At 31.5% G+C, this 22,683-nt stretch overlaps 3 pseudogenes; all 3 read right to left on the reverse strand.

Annotated features, from left to right (window-relative positions):
* Window positions 1-1,390: 1,390 nt before the first annotated feature.
* Window positions 1,391-13,511, reverse strand: LOC120141464 (annotated as a pseudogene).
* Window positions 13,512-14,531: 1,020 nt separating this feature from the next.
* LOC120141428 lies at window positions 14,532-17,771 on the reverse strand (annotated as a pseudogene).
* A 1,844-nt stretch (window positions 17,772-19,615) lies between these two features.
* LOC120141534 lies at window positions 19,616-19,765 on the reverse strand (annotated as a pseudogene).
* Window positions 19,766-22,683: the final 2,918 nt, after the last annotated feature.

Below are 22,683 nucleotides of genomic sequence, written 5' to 3' on the forward strand. Positions count from 1 at the left end.
GGTTTTGGGTTAATTAATTACACCACAAGTCTACAAACTATGGACAGATTGTAAATTGGTTCATTAACTTCATAATACTCTAATTTTGTTTCCAATCTATTGATATTACAGGTGGAAGATCCATAAATATTTTTTAGAATAAATATATATATTAAATACAATTTTTTTATATGTGTGTGGAAGTAAATAAAATCTCAAGATGAATATATAAATGTAACAAATGAAAATTCAAATTTCAATGTCAATTATAACTAAGATATAGATTCATCAATAAATATTACATCAATCAAAACTGCTCATTAATAAATATTATAAGATAGTATTTGTTCATAAATTTTCGTACAACGCACACACTTTACAAATGTAGTTACTTGAGCCTAAAATCTCTAGAGAAAACAACCCTCTACTTAATCACTTATATCATTTGATAGATTCATTATATATTATATTTAAAGATATACTAGTTAAGCTTTGCGATTTGCATGTAAAACTAATGAATGTTCAATTTTATACAGTAGACACGTATTTTACGTACTGATTTACATGTTAAAGAAGGAGATGCTACTAAATTTAGGATTATTTTGATTTTTTAACATTTTAAATTTAAGTTATCTATACCGTAGACACGTATTTACATATTGATTTACATGTTTTAAATATATTGACCGTAATATAAAAATCAAAATGTAACGATCGAATTCGTTTTTAGACTGATGAAATGATAATATTAAAAGTTTGATTATGGTTATGTTTGAATGATTAAGTTACACAACAAAAACTTTTGATTATGGTAAGCTTCAGTTATGTTAAACTTTTGGGGAACTATGATTCTTTTGATTGTTGTGGAATTCAGGTTAATTTCCACCAACAATAACAAATTCACCTTGAAAACTATTATCTAGGTGACTAGTGTGAAAACGATTGTACTAAAAATCACCTCAATGTAGATTCCCAAGAAAGATGAGGGGTCACAATGATCCCTCTTAAAACTCACTTTCTTTAGACAGAACTACCAAAACAAGTAATTTTAATAGGACAATAATTAACAACAACTATACCCGACAATAATTATTAAATAGACATAAAAGAGAACACCAAAATTTAACGAGGTTCGGCCAAAATTATGCATATGTCCTCGAACACTACTAAAATAATATCACTAATAGAGGAAATATTACAAAGAGAGAAAGAGTACAAATAACCTTTAATAGTGAAGAAGGCTTATATTTGTGGGATGCTTAACTAAGGAGGATGATGGCTCTATTTATAACAAAAGAATTTTCCCTCCTCCTTATACACAACCAATGTGGGACTTTGCCAAAAAACCAACAAATCTCCACCTTGGTAAATTCCACACACATCTCTCAAAAATCCAATCTTCAGTAGTGTCTGCAAATTCATCTTTCAATTTATAAAAATATTGACCAAGTCTAAACAATGTTTAAACTTAACCGCAGTTACCACTTTTGTCAACATATCAACAGGATTCTCAGTGGTCTGAATCTTCTGGATTATGACTCCACCTTCTTCTAGAATCTCTCGTACAAAGTGATATCGAACATCGATGTGCTTCGTCCTTGCATGGTAAACCTAGTTCTTTGCTAAATGAATAGCACTTTGATTGTCACAGTGAACTTTGATGTGCTTCTGTTCCATTCCCAATTCACCAAGCAACCCTTGAAGCCAAATTGCCTCCACGACCTCTGTAACTGTCATATACTCTGCCTCTGTAGTAGACAAAGTCACTGTTGACTGTAAGGTGGACTTCCAACTAACTGGTGCCTTTGCAAATGTAAACACATAACCAGTAGTTGATTGACGCTTATCAAAATCACTTGTATAGTCTGAATCACAATACTCAACTACACACTGACCATCTTGTTTGTCCTGCTGAAAGACCAAACCAACATCTACGGTGTTCAGAATATACCAAAGAATCCATTTCACGGCTTGCCAATGCTCTTTTCCAAGATCATGCATATATATGCTCACAACCCCAACTGCCTGTGAAATATCAGGTCTCGTACACACCATTGCATACATCAAGCTACCAACAACACTTGTATATGGAACCTTTGATATGTATTCCCGTTCTGCATCATACTTAGGTGATATGGATGCACCGAGCTTGAAATGATGAGCAAGATGTGTACTAACTGGTTTTGACTTCTAATTTATACCAAAACGTTTTAGTACATTCCTCAGATATTCTTTCTAAGACAAACAAAGCCTCCCCAATTTCTTATCCCTTGATATCTCCATGCCTAGAATCTTATTCGCTTCACCAATATCCTTCATCTCAAACTCCCTATTTGCTTATTGTGTACTTCTGCCCTATCATAATCTTGTCAAATCGCTTGTATCACTGCCTTGGAGATTGCTTCAAATTGTACAACGATTTTTCTAATTTGCATACCATTTTTTCTTTTTCAGCAACTTTGAATCCATCTGGCTGAGTCATGTGGATTTCCTCATCCAAGTCTCCATGTAAAAATGCAATTTTTACATCCATTTGAACTAGTTTCAAATCCAATTGCGCTACCAAAGCCAACAAAATTCTGATGGAGGAATGTTTTACAACTGGAGAAAATACTTCATTATAATGAACTCCCTCCGTTTGAACGTAGCCTTTAGCCACCAATCTTGCTTTGTAGCGGATGTTATTCTTGTCAGGAAATCCATATTTCTTTGCATATTCCCATCTTGCACCCAATTGCCTTATTTCCCTTTGGAAGACTAGCTAGTTTCTACGTCTGATTCTTTTGAAGGGATTGCATTTCTTCATTCATGGTGATCCTCCACTTTTTATGTTCTGAACTTTGGACTGCTTCATTAAAAGTGGCAGGAACGTCGTCAATTGCAATTGGTGATGCAAAAGAGACCATATCAGCATAACGAGTAGGTTGTCTAATGGTCATCTTTTCCTTTTTGAGTGCAATTGATTCATGTTGTTGTGGAGGTTATTGGGTCTGAACCTTTTCTTCATCTGACTCTTCTTCTACCATAGGAGAGTCAACACCAGTTTCTTTACTGGCTGAGTCAATTCTGCTTCCTTTAAACTCCACTTGTTTGAGAGTTCCATCTGTCTGCTCCAATTTTTTTGAAGTCACCTTTCTCAACATGATATTTTCATCAAAGGTAACATCCATGTTGAAGATTATTTTCTTTGTTTCTGGACACCAAAGACGATAACCTTTCACACCAGATGTGATCTCCATAAAGATCGCATTCTTTGCTCTTGGATCCAGCTTTAACTCCTTAACATGGTAGTATGAAGTGAAACCAAACACATATAAGGAATCATAATCTGTAGCAGGTACTCCAAACCATTTCTTTAATGGTGTTTTACCACCAATAGCAGTCAATGGTAAGCGGTTGACAAGGTGACAAGAATAGACCAAAGCTTCAGCCCAAAATTCTTTGCCTAACCCAACATTAGACAACATACACCGAACATTTTCCACTAACGTCTGGTTCTGCCACCTCATTCTGTTGTGGTGTACTTCTGACAGTGAAGTTCCTGCCAATACTTTATTCTTTATAGACTTTTAGAAATGGATCATTTTTGTACTCTCCACAATTGTTTGTACGGATACGTTTGATTTTTCTGTCTGTTTGAGTCTCCACCATCTTTTTTTATTTAAGGAAAAATCCTAGCACCTCATCCTTTGTCTTTATTGTATACACCCAAACTCTCCGGGAAAAATCATCAACAAAGGTATCATAATAGTGTGTTCCTCTCAATGAAGTTGTCTTGGAAGGCCCCCATACATCTGAATGAACATAATCCAAAATACCTTTAGTATCATGGATTGTTGTTCCAAATTTAACCATCGTCTTCTTCCCTTTGATGCAATGCTCATAAAAAGCTAATTTGTATGCCCGAGCACCCTTCAATAATCCTTGATCTATCAGTAATTTCAAGTATTTTTCACCAATATGTCCCAAGCGCATATACCATAATATGATTGCTTCTGACTCCTGTTCATCAGTAGAAGCTGCCACTGCTGCTGTCCCAACAATTGTACTACCCAGAAAGTAATACACATTGTTTCTTTTCCGGATTCCCTTCATTATCACCAGTTAAGGTTCTGATTGATCCATCCTGATTCCTTAAGCGAATTGAACCAATCCCAAGTGTGTCAAGAGGGGAATTATTTGATGTGTAGACAATTCCACCTTTTAGTTCTTTAAAATCAAAGAACCATTCTCTATTTGGGGTCATATGGTGGCTACAAGCTGAATCTAATAGCCATAAACTGGAACAACTGGTTGATGGCGTAGCAGCGAATGCGAAATCTGAATTTGCATCATCATACTCGACCACATTTGATTCTGAGACAACCTTTCCCCTTTCAGGTTTGCCTTTATTCTTTAGACTGGGACATTCTTTCTTCCAGTGCCCCTTTTCTCGACAAAAGACACATTGATCTTTGCTCAATCTGGACTTTGACTTCGATCTCTATCTCCTTCCTTTATTCTGACTCTTCGAACGACCTCTAACAACAAGAGCTTCTGCTTCGACACTTATGTTTTCTTGTTTGTCTTTCTTTCTTAATTCATAATTATACAAGGCAACAGTTACTTCACTAAGAGACACATCAACCTTTCCATGAAGTAGAGTAGTTTCAAGATACTCAAACTCATCAGGAAGTGATCCCATCAACATCAGATCTAGATCTTCGTCTTCAAAAGTCACATCCATATTCATCAGATCAGTCACCAGCTGATTAAAGCTAGTAATGTGATCATTCATAGTGGTACTTGGTACATAGTTGAAGCGGAACAATCTCTTTTTCATGTAGAGCTTGTTCTGATCGCTTTTCTTCAAAAATTTCTCCTCCAGTGCCTTCCACAATTTACTTGCAGAATTTTCCTTAGAAAATGCATACTTCTGCTCTCTAGAAAGACACGATCGAATAGTACCACATGCCAAACTATTGATCCTCTTCCATTCTTTCTCCTCAACATCATCTGGTTTCTCTCCTTCAATAGCAATGTCTAGACCCTACTTAAATAGGGCATCTAGAACTTCACTTTGCCACATGTCAAAATGACTGGTGCCTTCAAAAATCTCCACTGCAAATCTAACATTTGTCACAACATTTCTTGCTGATGAAATGATAATATTAAAAGTTTGATTATGGTTATGTTTGAATGATTAAGTTACACAACAAAAACTTTTGATTATGGTAAGCTTCAGTTATGTTAAACTTTTGGGGAACTATGATTCTTTTGATTGTTGTGGAATTCAGGTTAATTTCCACCAACAATAACAAATTCACCTTGAAAAACTATCATCTAGGTGACTAATGTGAAAACGATTGTACTAAAAATCACCCCAAGGTAGATTCCCAGGAAAGAGGAGGGGTCACAATGGTCCCTCTTAAAACCCACTTTCCTTAGACAGAACTACCAAAACAAGTAATTTTAATAGGACAATAATTAACAATATATATACCCAACAATAGCGAGTAAATAGACATAAAAGAGAACATCAAAATTTAACGAGGTTCGGCCAAAATTATGCCTATGTCTTCTAACACTACTAAAATAATATTTCACTAATAGAGGAAATATTACAAAGAGAGAAAGAGTACAAATAGCCTTTAATAGTGAATAAGGCTTATATTTGTGGGATGCTTAACTAAGGAGAAGAATGACTTTATTTATAACAAAAGAATTTCTCATCCTCCTTATACACAACTAATGTGAGACTTTCTCAAAAAACCAACATTAACAACCTCAAAAGTTGAAAAGCATTATATCCATTGGCATTAATGAAACGATGGGAATCCATTGGACGTTTAAGTAAACGCAAATAACTGTAAAAAAAATAGAATTTGTTTCTTATTATTTTAGTTTTTTGTATATTTTATATTAGTAATATATTTATATTTTTAAAATTTTATAAATTTATCTTTAATATAAAATTATATGTTCGTTGTTAACAAAAAAAAAGAAGATACTTTGAGTAGAGAAGCATATTAAGCATGTTTAGGGATGGGTATGAGACCCGAACCCGACAGATTTCGACTTGATCCGATCGGATTGGGTCGTGTTTTTATAAAAAAAATTGGGTTCAGATCGGGTCATTTTTTTTAAAAGTTGTGTTCGGGCCGGGTTGGATTTGGGTTTAGGGTGAAAAATACCCGACCCAAAAAATATAATTTGGCCTTATATATTTAGGAATAATTATAATAATACCCCTCTATATATTATTATTATTTAATTAAATCATTGTTTTATTGAATAAAAGTAATATTTTTATTATTATTATTTCGGGTCATGTTCGGATTTTATCTCAAAATGTTAGGTCGGATTCGGATCGGGTGAAGGGTATATATTTTTTGGGTCGACGAAGGATGTAAAATTTTCGGATCGGATCGGATTGGCCGAAAACCGACCCATACCCATCCCTAAGCATGTCATGTGGTAATTAGCATCTCTTCATCAAGTCATTTTTATTTTATAAAATAAACCATTTTGCAAGCATAGAATAATATCAACCAATCCCATGCCCTCTTTCTTGTTTTCTTTTTTCTAGTCAAGCAAAGATCATGGGTCTTATTAATTAATATTTTGGATAATGCACAAAGAAAAATATTTTATATTGTTTTTAAAATTTATTATTAAGTTATTGTTAAAACATAGGGGTATTTATAAATTATAATAATATGGAATGTTTTGAAGAAGAAAAAAATTAGTTATCCAAAAGTTGATACGTTACCACCGTCCAATCTAACCACACGTGCCAACTTCACGGCGTTGGGCTGTCGGCGAAGATCAAAACGGTGACGACTTCATGAGAGAACAACCAAGCCAAGGTTGGGGGTATTATCGTAGTTTCATGAAAATGAGAGGGCAAGTTCGATAAGCTCAGAGGGGACTTGAGTTAAATTTCATGCAATGTAGTGGGACCCAGAGCTACGTGCTCCCGAAAATAGCCAGTCAATGAGAGGGTACCACGTGGATTGAAAGTGAATGGGTATTGTGATGTTAGCGAAATCCCACCGACAAAACAAAACTCCATAAACACTTGACAGTTATGATTCTTACTGTCGTAACGCTCAACTTTAGAACTAATTCGGTAATTCCCAAAAGATTATACTACCTTCTAAGGAATTAATTATGATAAAAAAATATTTTCATTAAAATTTGTCTTTTCTTATATTTTAAATTTATTTAATTTAAATTATTTTATTAAAAAAATAAAAAATAACAACATTTATATTTCTTTTTTACTCTTATATATTTTATTCTTTTACAATTAGTAAAATAAATTTGTCAAATATATGAATCATTTTTTAATATATTTTTATCATTTCTCTCGTTTGTATAATTTAATATTGTATTGAAAATTTAATGATTATTTTTTATACTAATTTTATTCAAAATAAAAAAATATCTTAAATTACAATAAAGAGTTTTGGTCACAATCGTAAAATTAAGCATATAATTAGTAAAATTTATTATAATCATTGAAACAATACTATTAACTTAAGATCACATAAGGACCATACAAGGAAATATTAAATCTAACAAAGAAACTCAAACAAAGATATATACAAATAAATCTGATCGATTTTGCAAACGAACCACAAAATGAGATCAAACTATTAAAAGACCACCGACAAACCGCAAATCAAAATTAAACTACGTGAAAAACTATCTACAAACGTAAATCGGGTATATCTAATCTGATGGTCCAAATCAGGAAAGATCAATAACATATCATATAAGCGTCATCTTGATCAGTCATGACGATATCAATTAAACCATTAGAAAAAAGATAAATGAAAAAAATGACTAAAGAACCAAAAACATGCTTATTGAAAATAAAAAATAAAATAAAAATATGATATAGAGAAGAAAATACAATAAATAATAACAGTGGTCGGCAACTAACATTAAAGTTGTGTCACCGTCGATCAGTAAAGACGAAAAAAAGATAAACGACACACCAATGAGAAAAAATTAGTTTTTTTCTAAATAAAATCTAATGGCTATTAAAATTAAATTTTAATAAAATAATTTATCATTATATTAGGAGTATGTTTTTGTTTTTGTTTTTAATAGTATTGTTACATGCAAGTTGGTAAATACAATTCAACTAAGCAAAGAAATTAAACACTGCCTACTTTCAAAATTGCGCCGCATTATCATGCAAAATAAGCGGTAGCTACAGACTTTTGACAATTTCAAACACTGACATAATAAAAATATACATAAATAAAGTAGGACATAAAATACAATATAAATAATTAAATTTATTTTAACAAAATAGCAAAAAAATTATAAATATATACAATACTATACAAACTGAGATGAATATAAATTATTTGTTATTTCATACCATATGCCTAATCAATAGTCTGCAGAGGCATGTTATTTAACAGATCCACCGAAACGCTGAAAACGACTGCAATTGTTAAATTGCCTTAGGAGTGTAAATAATGCATTCAAGTTAAAGTACATACTCCTAATAAAAAAAATTAAAATACATCCACAAACAATCTAAATGAATCTATTTTGTGACCTCAATGATTAAAGAAAATGTTTAATTTTTTTTGGAGATTATAAGTTCAACCACTTGTCTTTGTAAGATATATATGTATTATTAATAGCTAAGAAAATTATGAAAAAAATATTATATTGTAATTGGGAATTTATCGAGCTCTTCTAAAAATTTAAAATTACTCCAAACTATTAAAAAAGAATCATAATATTTTCATTAAAAATTGAATAATTTAACACAATTCAATATTTCTTAGTTTTTCAACTGCCCCTTTAATGTTTTCATATTACATTAGTAAAAATATTAATAGTCAGTTAACCAATATGTCAAAACGACCTGTTCACGGGCCGATGACGGGTTTCGAAAATGTTAGTAAAAAATTAGAGTTGCTACCAATTCTTTTTAAAGTAGGATTTGACCACATAAAATCAGATAATTTTACATAAAATATTTTATTTTATAAAAAATACCTAGTTCTAATATGTGAAATCAGAAAATGGGTTTGAGAATCGATTACAAACGTGAAAGGATTAGGCACCCCATAATGCCCAAAATTACTACCTAGTTGATTACCTATGGTTCTAAAAATTGAAAATTATTAATTCAAGATTTTATTTAATTTTTGACCCGTTATGTATGCAGATTTGAAGAGGGTATTTTTGTAATTAGGAATTAATAATAATTATCCCTGTCACGAGCGGAGGTTTACTATTAATCCCATTACATAAATATTGACTTAATTTTGAAATCATGATGCAAGAATTTGAAACGGATGTCAATTTATTTCGGGAGATAATAATGGTCACCCCTGAACAGAAGCGAATGATACACTATTAAAACCCTAATAAATGAACATTGCTTTATTTTTTGAAGACGAATTATGCAGTGAAACAACCAATTTTGGAACCTAATTATGCTAATGAATTAATTAAGGCTTCATCTAACTAAAGTGCCAAAATTATGGATTTTAAAGGACCTAATAAGACTAATCCCAAAATCGAGGCTCTAATATTAAACCTAAAGATTTCAATACCCTCTTGGCTATAAGCTAATTTAAAAACACAAGAGGACCAAACCTAAAACTAAGGCTTCATCTAAATCGTGAACAAATTATTTAATTAAAGAACCTAAATCTAAAATTAAGGCTCTAAGTGTTAATTATATGTAAATTTAACGCTTTAAACGATCAACCGAAATTAAAACAGATAAAACTAACTAAAAATAAAGAAGATAAAATTAAAGAAATGCATAAACCTAGTGGACTTCAATGCTTAGGAAACAAAAGGAATAAATCATGAGCTAATAAAGGAAGATGACGTGAAGATAAGGGCAACTAATTTAAAATTAAATAAAAATGTGATACAAAGAAAGAAGTGGTAATGGAAGAAGTAATTGGATTATGGTAAAATAAAAAGAAATGATCCTAAAAGGAAATAAAGGAACAGGAAAGAAAGAAAGTTTATACTTTATAACGAAACAAAGTTCGACAAAGAATCAAATCAAAATAAATGACAATTTAAGGAAATGGGAAATAAATTAATCTAAAAAAACCACTATAAATGAAACTAAAATCACGACGGCTTAAACCTAATTAAATAAGTAAAAAGAATTTAAAAAGGATAAAATCAAGATAAAAACAAAGTTTTGGGAAAAAATTAAAAACAAATCATAGCAAAATGAAGCAGAAAAGACTGAAATGAATTTTCAAAAAGGTTGAGGGGCTGCGATGGTGATTTGACCCTATCCATTAAAACACGCGGAAGAAACCTATATACCGGCCAACCTCCGCCATTCCGGCCATCGTAGATCGGCGGCAAAATCGCATAATTTTTAGGACGTTTGAAAGCCCTTTTCTCCTCTTTTAAATTTTCTTCATGTTTTCCTTGAGGGGCCTCGAGGAGAGCTAGATATGAGAAAGATCATTCGGTTCTCCTCCGTTCGTCGGCCCCTCTCCACCGATGGGTTTTCAAAAACCGTGAATAAGTAAGGTAGAAGGGCAAACGACCATGCGTGCAAGTGAAGATCACAGGGAGTAAAAAATATATTTTTTATTTCCGTTTTTTCGAAGTTACAAACCTTTTTCTGATTCAATCTAACCTTTTTTTTTCTTTTCTTTTTGCAGGGATTTATAGACTTAGGGATCCCGTTTTGTTTAGAGTTCTATTTTACTAAAAACTACATTATTTCTTATTCTATTGATTTTCGGAATCCCTTTCCCACTAAGATATAATATCTTCCAAAATACACCGAAAAATCCAGGATTGTGAAGCCAGGTCCACCACTGCTAGGCGGCTGTGCAAATTGGAGTTGGTATTTTCTAGAAACCCTAAAAGATGACTCCTGTCGCAGGCCGTTGGATCTCATCTTGATCCAATGTTAGAGATGCTGGCGGCCGAAAACAAAAGGCAAAAACCCTTAGTCTTATTGGGTCTTCACACGGGTCATCTCCACCATTGGGCTTCAACTGTTGTGCCATTGAGGTTTGCATTTTGGATCTAGTCCTGAACTAATCACATTAGACCCACAAAACAAATAACAATAATTAGACAATATAATAAAATAAAATCTAGTATAAATATACTATACCTAATATAATAATATAAGATGCAATATATATGGCATAAATACATAAGTATAAATTATAAGTTCGGACGAAAACATGTGTCTACACTATCAAAAGAAAATTATTTTAAAAATTTGAAATATTAATAATTTAAATAAATAAGAAATTTTAAAATACAATTAAAAAAAACAAACATCCAAGTCTTTTTAGGATTATACCAGAAAAACTATTTTGAATTGGGCTACTAATTCTGCGAGATGTGGGAATAAAATAAAATTTGGATCCGCCCAATACTGTTGTAATGTTAAACTATATATTAAAATGGTTATTGTTGTTCTCACCCAGCCCATTAATTGCAACCAACTTATGACAGTTAAATAGGCTTATATCGTAAATAAGTAGTATAATTATTTGTATTTTTTTATCAAAATAAATACTTAACTTTATATTTTTAGTCAAAATAGATACTTGAAATATTTTTTGATCAAAATAGGTATCTAAAATATTTAATTTTTATGGCTTAAAGGTCACCTTTGCCCCTGTAATAGATCAAATTTATCATTTTCGTCTTTATCTTATTTTTGCATTAATTCATCCCTTAAAGTTATTTAATTATATCATCCTACACACTTCCTCTAAATTATAAACCCTAAGTTAGTGTTTAAAGGTAATAGGGTTTAGGGATTATAATTTATGGTTTTAAATTAGGGGGTATGGTTATAAAATGATGATGTAATTGAGTAACTTTGGGGTTAAACTGATGTGAAAATACGATAGAAGCGAAAGTGATAAATTGAATATACTACAGGGAAAAAGTTAAACTTTTGCCTTTTTTTATCTAAGTTCTAAAAAATGGACAACTGACATTAATTAAAGAATATTTTAGGTATTTAGGTGAAAAAATTGAATACTTTAAGTACCTATCTTGACCAAATATACTTTAGATATCCATTCTGATAAAAAAAAGATAAACTTAAAAACTTATTTTGACAAAAAAATACTTTAAACACTTAAAATAAAAAGTTGATATACTCGATAGTTATTTATGATATAAACCTTAAAAATATCATTGAGAGATATAATATATTTTATCATTTCTTTAATTTAATTAATTTTAACTTATAATTCCGATTATTTCAATTTGATTATTTTAAACATTAGTTTTGAATAATTACGTTGGTATATCCATATTTTTTGATTTACATTTTTTAATGGAAAGGAAATACAAAGCATAAACTACACAGTGTTCAGCCTAAGAAGATTTAAGCTTTTTTTCCCCTGACAAGTAAAAGATTTAAGTAGATGGTTTGCAAGATGCGTATGTTATCGTTTATTAATGAGTAAATATTTTTCTGAAGAGATGCCATTTTATCATCGTCCAAGACTGAAAAAAATACAGGCTATAATAATTAAACAGAAGAATATTTTAGGAATAAAAAGGACATATTAAGATGCCATAATTTAACAAATAACCATGCAAATCATCCCAATTCAACCTACCATTATCCATCCCTATGAGTAAATACACAATTCTAACAAATTTAAAACATAAAGCAAAATAATCAATAATGCATATCTTCATTTGTGTTTTAGGACAAGAATCAGGCTGCCAAAATTCCCAAAGACCCCCAACAACAAATCGGTTTAAGCTTGAAGGGGGCATTCAAAGAACTTGCCTATCAGCAGCTTCAGCAACAATGGGCAACCTAGGCAACTGCCCAAACAAGCAGGACGAGGAACCATAAATCAAACAAACCAAAAGGAACAAGAACACGGTGCTATCCACGCTCATCACCAATCCAATCCCAACCCTTCCCTGGGGTTGAAACTCCTCTCCAACAGATCAGGGAATATCAACAGCACATCCAGCACGATCGCCTGCATCGTGTTGAACCTCACATACCTACTGAAATTAGGGTTCCTAACACCACGAAGTAGAGGGTCAAGAACACCAGAAAACCGTTTTAACGGGAAGCTCTTGAACACTTGATGGCCGGGAAAAGCGGCTGTATCAGCACCTGGATCGGAGCGAACTGCGTTATCACAAACTTCCCATATTGGATGCCATCAAAGAAAGGGTAAAAATAACATATGGCTGAAATTAGCCTGTCGGGGCCATCAGCCGAGTCCTCGCCTTTAGCTTGGACTATCAGAAGCTTTCTCCCTTGCTGGGTTGTTCCCTTTGTTGGGAAAGTTCGGTGTTTTGAGAGAGGAGAGTGAAGGGGAGTAATGGGTTTTTGGAGATAAGGTTAAAACAACTGATGGTGAAGTGATGGGATTACATAAAAACATCTTGTTTTAAGATCTTGGTTGTTTTTCGAGCGGAGATGTTGCAAAAGCTACGTTGAGAGAGAGAATAGAGAAAGGAAAATTTGTAAGGTCTGGGTTAATGGCAGTAGTGGAATATCTACCTCAAAAGGGGATATCAGATAAATTGTCATCATCTTTTATGAAAATTGTGATTTATTAAAATTTTAAGTTTCAAAAAATATAATAAATTGTAATATTTGTAATTGGTTAATTTATTTTTATAATTTAAAATATATAGCAAAGTAAAAGGTAAATAGGTTTCTATTTGTAATTATTGTAAGAGAAAAAAGTTTGAAAAGAAGATCTCAGAGAAATTAAAATCATTATATAAAATAAAGAATTTTTTATAATTTTTATAGTGAATAAAATGAACGAAATAATTTAATTTATGTCAATTTTAAAGATAAATAAATAAGATGATATCTTTTGTCATTCTAAGATATCTTTTTTATAGGACAAATTCTTCAACAATTTGTGAGTTTATTTGAAAGGATGTTAGCTTTAATTTGAAATCTTTGGAGGTTATTTGGCCACTAAACAAATAACTTATCAGCAATAACAATATTACTACTAGCCGCTTATAAAATGTTTTATAAAAACTAACAACTACACATAAAAGAACTCATGATGCCTATAGCTATATGTTTAGTGACAGCGCTTCTTCAATGGCATGAACATGCAAATCACAACTGGCTTCAGAAGAGAGGGTCTAGTTCAGGTAAGTATCACGAAAATATATGTAGCTTTTCTAAGTTCTCTGTGCATTTGATAGATTCTAAAAGGGTCATATCTCATATTCATATTCGAATACATGTCAAACACAAATATTTTAAGGGAAACCAAGAATCAGAGCAACATAAAGAATGTCAAATTTGCATTCACCGTAACAAAAATAGCATGATATGCTTCATTATCAACAGTCATACCTATTCAAAAGTTATTGCCAAATGTTTCAGGATGTAAATGCAAAACTAACATGCTAAAAAATGTTTCGCAAATTTCCCACTTCCCCCAGTCAGGAAAAAAAAAACTAAGATAGGGCAGGGTGATCTTTAATTAGCTTTAGTAAAAACTAAAATGGTGGAATTTACAGATCTGCGCTCATCATTCTGACAAAAGGTACAAGTTATTCATTTTCAACCTAAATGTACTATCATACATTCTGAAATAAGTAAATGATCTTACAATTTCCGCCCGAGGATCGATTCAGTAATCCAGTCTGCAATGGAGAGACGGTGCAAATATGAGCTATGTTAGCAAAGAAAATCTTGGTCCATAAAGAAGTTTTTTAAAAAAGAAATAATTGACAACAAAACCATAGAAACTAAGGTAGATAAAGCTATAAAATAATTGTGAAACCTAGTGCCAAACAGGAAATGAGTTACCGTCTAAGATATTCGGATTCAGTGTAAGCATTGGATACCGATGTGTTCAACAGGGGTAGGTTCAATATTCTCTTAGTTTTACTGTGTATTTGGAGGGTTACACCCTATACACGTCTAGATAGGCGGTGGATACAAGTGCCGGAAATGTATACTTATAAAGAAATAAAGAACCGACAGCCAGGAGCAACATAGGTTGCCTTGGTCGGAAGAGTTAAAAACCATCACAGTACAACATAATCATTACCTAAAGGAAAAAGAAAAGAAAACACAAGTTAGGATCATATTACTCTGTCGAGTTGTTCGGTTGTATTTCTTCCAACCAAGTTAATTATCTGTTCCTTTGATGCGAACTGTATCTGCATGTGAAACTTGGAAGGAAAAGAAATTAGCCTCCAGCAGGAGAGAATCACGAAGGAGAAGAGTTACATTTGATATTAATACTCTTAATCGGTTAAAATCATATATCATATAATCTTAAACAACGTCAAAACTTCTTTAATCAATTAAAAAAAATCAGATAAACGAATAGTACCTTTTGTATATTTAAGCAGAAAAAATTGAATCGTGTAAAGTCACATTTCATGAAAGAACAAATAGGAAGTTTGTCTCAAAGAGATAAACCATACCTGTTTCAGTAATCCTTCAGGACTGCAGATATACGTTGGTGGGGTTTCACTGTCCACCATCTCGAAGCAGCTGTAGGGAATATTAAAGAAATGAAAATGAAGAAATATGACTCGAAATGTATACGACCATCATTTATGCATGGACTTCGATAAGAGGGGGAGACAATGAAGGAGCATAGAAATCAACATAGAAAGCAAGTCGAACTTCAAACAAGATTGATGCTCATTAAAATGTAAACACCATATGCTTCGTCTCATAAGTTTTAACCTTGTGATTCAAATCGGTTTCAAACTTTCTACAAAACAATATTTCATTCAAGATTCTAGTTACTCGGACTTGCAAGTGCCGAAAGAGGGAACTTGTCTGGCTCAAGTAAGTTTAGCTGTTTTCAAGAATTCCGTGTATTTGGAGACAGCCCTTGGAGGATCATAGCCACATACCCACGTCCAGATATGAGTACATAAATAAAATAAATAAAGAGTGGGAGCAGCATAGACTCAGAGCTTTGCATGTCAATCAGTCCGTTCTAATTTCAGTTAAGTATCACTTTCCCCCAAAATATGCACCCAACTGTTTCAGTCGTTAAATGAATAATGTATGCTTTCAGTTGTTAGATGAACATTGTGCTGAAAGTTACCAAAAAAAGAAGCTGAACCAAACAAATACCTATCTAGGTAAACAATGAGAGCAAACAAATTGAAGTAAATAGAGATGAAATTCTAACGGAATATGCAAAGCAGCTCCATGAAGAGACAACACTGAGACAACTGGATCATAACCATCCCTAAGTGCGGTGTTGTAATAACCAGTAAGTTCAGCAGGGTGTGATACAGTCTTGTACCACCAATACATTCCACCAATTTTAGCCACCAACATACAAGATGTTTGATCATTTTCTTGGAACTTTTTCAGTATCTTTGCGGCCCTTGCAAGAATCACATCTGCATGACAAATCAGCCTACCACTGTACCATTCCAAAATTTTAGTTTTTTAGATACTGAATAACTTAAGAATATGTACTCAACTTAGATGTGAGAGTAGGATATGAGAATTTGTCCAACATGGTTTTGTTCAGATTTTTCCATGTTTTTGGAGGGTCTTATACTCATATCCCTATCCCCATAGCCGGGTATGTTCAGACACTGCTTTCAGAAAAATAAGACTCGGAAACATAGCTCTAGATAATTTTGCGTATTGGATTTTTGATAACATGATGTTAAAAATGAAAATACACGGTAATGATAATAAATAACTTATCACTCGAACCAAAATTAACCATTTAAGGAGATGAGTAACTTATTACAAAATTAAAATGTTGTAGTGATAATAGATAACCTATCACTGTGATTGTCAAGGAATATTGAAATCGATAGTAAACTACGTATTTCAAATATCTTGTCAATGAATCAAACTCAAATGGTGAGGTTGAGTCCTATTCCAGTTAATGTATTGTAGCAGCACAGATACTGCATAAATGTTGTAGAACATACTCTCCATGATTTCTGAAATGAAATATCGACAGATAAATAATACATACCAGAAGAAGAACACATAATCAGATATAAAGCTTTCTTGTCCCTCTTCAAAGAAGGGCACACCTGTTGGAAGACTGTTGTAAATTTGCTAATGATATTCCATCACTGCAATCCAGCAACCTTAGCTGAAACTTGTAAAACAGACTGGTTTTTAGGAACCTTAAAGATGAACAAGAAGTAACATAGAACCGATCATATTTATTCAGCCATGAAAGTAAAAAAATGCTTATTTCACAGTACTAAGATAATTCCATCCAATCACAACGATGAACTTGAACTTTGTTTTTAAAGCAAAAAAACAAACTACTGGAATTGAGTCCAAGAATCATTTTCATTCTGTTTCTCGTTGCAGTGCTGTAAATTCCCATACTAAACAGAATCCAGTTTCCTAATGGACGATTGGCTAACGTTGTAACAGCTAATAGCGTGAATTTATCAATCAAAATCAGAATCATTATAGTTTCTCACCACTGATTTATCAAATAAAAAAATTATATTCACATTTCTGCACTAACAGAAACTGATATTGATATCGATTCAATTTTTCTTACTAATTCAGTGATTCTCTTATTTTATTACCAAGCGAACATTCATCAACTTCAGTGTACAGTTCAAAAGATACGAAAAATCAATTTCTTCATTGCAAAAAACTAATGCTTCCAATTCAGTCTCTGATTCAAAACTAATCATAAGAAGAAGAACAAAATAGGCACCGATATCAAAATTTTCGTTTTGTATAAAATTCCAGGGCAATCAAACACGAAGCAGATAGTTAAAACGAAATGTAACTCGCTGACCTCAAAATGCGATGGTTACCAGAAACGGATCGCCATTTAGTAGGAAAGAAGAAAGTTCCGTTTGCGAACATGCGGGCCGCCGGACCGTTTTGAACAACAAATTTTCGCGTTTACACTGAGTCGCGATCGAAGCTCGCTCTTCCGTTCAAAGTGTAGCAGTAGCCCCCACACTTGCACGCCATTTTTTAAATTTGTTCTCATCAATTCTTTGGCTTTGCAAAGGGAGAACAAAAACCAAAGAAAAAACTAATAAATTTATTGTGTTCTCCTTTTTTTGAGAGGAAAAAGTGTTGGCATTTTATCCGGGATAAATAAACCAACAGTATCTCAGTTAGAATTGTTTTTCAATTTGATCCTTAAACTTAACAAAATTTCCCATTTAGTCTATTTGATAACATGACATTTTGAAATAATGCTATGTGTTGCACACTCATAACGTCAAGTCATCAAACCGACCAAAAACCAAACTTCATGATTAATCTGGATAAAAATATTTGAATCAAATAATTCAAATTATGTATTATAAATGCTTATTATGGGTAGGATCTTTTTAATTTATTTTTTTTTTTATTTATAATATTAGAAGTTAACCCATTAAACTAATTAATCATTAATATATAAAATAAAATAAACCAATTCTCACTATTCTTTTTCCAAATTGCAAGTGAAGCCTTTGTTTAATGATGTATGCGGAGGTTTTGACAACTAAAAGATCCTATGTAAATGTGTAGAGTTATAAATAAACAAATTTAAATAAATACATTATTTTTATTAATGAGCCTGAAAATCTTATTTAGTTATTTGTTTAACTTCACACACACAAATACATAGGGACCGAACAGCTCGTGGATTTTGTAATTTAATAAGCATCTTTAGACGGAATCAGTTTTTTTTTTATAGAAAGCAGTTAGTATTTAAAATTAAAAATATTTTTTATAATCATTTACATAAAAATTAATCACATCGATCACACAAGATCAAATAAAGAAAAATGTTAAAAAAATATAACTAAACGATCGAATAAAATAAATATTAACATATTTGATTGCATCGATAAAAGAACCCACAAAAAGAGATGAAACTATCGAAGGCACCGATAAATCGTAAATAGGGTCAAACGACGTGAAAAATCTATCCACGTACGCAAAAGTGTATCCAAATCAATATGAGTGTCCAAGCATGGAAATCGTAACAAATAAGTATCTTGATCATTCGTAGCGATGTCAATCAACCATGAGAAAAAATATAAACAAAAACAACGGTAAAAAAAACTATAAGCTACCCAAAGGCAAAAAACATGTCATAAAGGCAAAGATACGTGTCATAAAGGAAGAGAATATGTCAAATAGATAATTATTCTTATTAAAAACTAAAAAAAGATCTATAAGTAAGAGTACCGTCGGTCGTCGGTTAAACGAAATTAAAAATAAAAATTAGATTGATAAATAAATTGAAAAAGAATAAAAAATGAAAGAGAAAGAAGTAGAAAGAAAACGGTAGGGTTTTTATTAGTTAAAATATAGTCTTGAACTTTAAATATAGACGAATTAGGAATGACAAATGGGCGGTCGGGTGCGGATACCCCCTTCTCCATCCCATATACACCTAATAATTTTCAATCCATCACCCACCACCACATGATGGGTACAAATTTTAAATCCACACCCGCCCACGGGTACATTCTCAAATCCATCCCCATCCCCACCTAGGGGTGTAAATAAGCCGAGTCGAGCTAAAAATTATCAAGCTCAGCTCGAACTCAAAATAAATATGAACTCAACTCAAACTGAAACTCAACTCAAACTCGAAAAAACTCGAATTCAGGAGCTTGATTAAAGCTCGAGACTCGAGCTTGATTGAAGCTCGATTTGAGCTCGATTCAAGCTCGAACTCAACCCACTACCACAATTATAACGTAGGCTCTCCTACAGTGGGAAGACATTAGGCGAGCACCTCCCAAATGCAATGGAGGTCGCTTACCTAGGCCATGAACCTTGATGATTGTCCATTGATCTCGTCCATGTTAGTATGTCGAAAGGAGGTAGCTGCCTTTTATTTATAATGTCAAATAAGTTGTCAACTCATGTACTTCCCCAATGGGATATTGCTCCGGGAAAGAAATATAAGTCTAGCATTTGGTGGAAAGCTGAATCAGTAAAGATCACATTATAAAGATCAACTTACCATTATAAGTTGCAAGAAAAAATAGTTGTAGCGTTTGTCAACTTGAGAGCAAACATTAGGTAAGCACAAACCCATCAAGATTACTGTTAAATTGCCCTCTTTGTGGACGACAAATGCAAGTTCTATCATCAAATCGATGAAACGAATATTAAATTCATATACCTCACGTTAACACAAATGCATAAACTTATCCTTAATATTTGGCTAAATTACAAGTTATATCTTATATAATATTATGATTTATAAATTAGTCTCTAAAATTACACCTAAAATTCATAATTGTCCAAAATTTAATGGATATTTAACTGGGCGGGAGGATGCGGGGCGGGTAAGGTCTCAAACTCATTACCCGCCCACTACCCGTGAAGGATACCACTTTCTAAATCCACACCCGCCCACTACCCACTAAAATTATACCCATCCTCGCCCCAATTGAAGTGGATGTAGTACGAAATCTACGAAATTATACCCGTTTGCGATCCCGACGAAATGAGTTTCTTAAGGCTTAAGTTATAAACAATGGTAAAAAATGTGTTTTCATATCAACTTTTGTAACATTATCACTTTGGATTTTTTTCCCTTGAAAAGCAAACTAAAACAGTTTGACTTTATAAAAAGAACAATTTCCAACATGGAAATCGTTATCCAAATGGATAAGAATTAAAAAACAATTAATTAAAAATACATTAAAACATGGTCCCATTCCTCAAATACTTTTTTTTATATAAATCAACCTCAATTCTTTTTACTATTATTAAATAGTAAAGTTCGCGATGTCACAAAATTCTTATTTAGCAAAAGGATTTAAGTTTATAACAAATTAGCTTCTAAGTATCACAAATCTAATTACCTATTATAAGCAGTTCATAAAATTTTATTTTTCATTTAAATATATATTAAGTTAATGAAAGGTAAGTTAGAGTTTATGAGTGATAAACTATAATTAATTTAATTTAATAATTTAAATGTAATTATATACTAATTAAGTGACATAAGTGATTAAAAAAAATTTATTTATTTTAAAGAATTTGAATTGAGTAATTACTTAATATCAATATATTAAAAAACTTTATATATATATTACCTTATAATTATTTTAAATTGTTCAATATATAAATATACAGTTCATAAATATAAGCATATCAGTTAAACATAAAGCAATGAGACACATGTAAGAATCCTCTTAATATGTACGTTTTAAACCAATTGCTTTATTTGAATTACACGATCAAAACGCGAATACATAAGCCAATACACAACATAGGCTTACTACCTCCCAACGACGTACACAAACATATTGTAACGATAGTACCATATTGACATAATTTAATCTACTCATTGAAGGAGTCTAATTTACTCGAGCTTTGCACATATGCTATATCATGATCAATATCAAGTATTTAGATAGTCATAAGAAACTCTGTTAGATATATATATATTTGAATCAGCTAAAGTAAGTACAAGGGTTGACATCTATTGTACTCGAACCCGGGTCCTTAAGAATAACAACAATTCTTTATTATGGAAGCCACTTGGCTTTTGCTTTTCCAATCGTATTTTAATTATTAATATAATATATGATTGTAAAGTATTTTTTAACTGAAAAATAACTTAATTTTCTATTAAAAAATCTTAGTTTGATTATTACAATTCTTAATATCTTTTATAAAATTTTGTTATTAATATACTTATAAAATTTTACCAATTTGAAAGAGAAAAGCTTACTAGACCAAAATAATTTTTTTAAAATATTAATGTTGTTGGCAATTGAATTAAAATTTTAAAATTAAAAAATGTATATTTTATTTTTAGGCATATAGGGTAATTTAAGCATTTAAAAAAATTATGTTTATTGATAAATGATATCAAAATAACCTTTAATTGTATCTTTTTAGTTCTTTTATGGTCTTATGATAATATATGTTATGTTTCTTTCATTACATCTTATAGACAATGTTGTTTGAACTCAAGTTATCTTAAAAAGAATATGTCAACTTTTATATTGGGACCCCTCATTAAATTTTGTCATGATAAACATTTTTAAAAAATAAACATAACATGTTATTTCATAATTCATTTGTCCCATTTAAAATGTCTTTTATTGACTTTTTTTGGTTATTTTTTTTATTTAAATTTAAGTTATGATAAAATATAAAAAATATATTTTATAAATATTAATAAGTAGATTCAAAATATATGTTTAATAAAATTTATTTTTAAAAAATATTTAAAATAATCATATTTAAAGTTTAAATTTTTTTATTTCAAAAGGTCAATATTAACCCTTTTTAATAGGACGGAGATAATATTAAAAGGGAATAGAATTTGATAGTCAAATACATGCCACATAAAAAAAAATCCTACAAATATTGGGACAAGGGCTTGAGTACCTACCGTAGTAGATGCTTAAATCCCCTTGGTGGGAGAATTCTAGTTTTAGGTACGAAAGAACAAGAGACGCTTCTCACACCTTAAGCTAAGCATGGCACAAAGAAATAAAAACTTAAGTATATAAGGGGTGTTTAGTTAGCGAAAAATATTATTATTAAGATAAATAATCTTTTTTGAAATTATATTTTCATATTTGGTTTGTGGAAAAGATCATTATCAGATAATAATTTATTATCAATAGTTGTATTTTTTAGTTAAAATGATAAGAATGTCATTACCTCTAAATTCTTAGATAATGATCAATTCTCACCATTTTGGACACAAATATCTTTGAAATAATAATTTTTTTCATATGGATCATTTTCAATTTTTA

Source organism: Hibiscus syriacus, unplaced genomic scaffold, assembly GCF_006381635.1.
Source record: "Hibiscus syriacus cultivar Baekdansim isolate YM2019G1 unplaced genomic scaffold, ASM638163v2 tig00110809_pilon, whole genome shotgun sequence".
NCBI lineage: Eukaryota > Viridiplantae > Streptophyta > Magnoliopsida > Malvales > Malvaceae > Hibiscus > Hibiscus syriacus.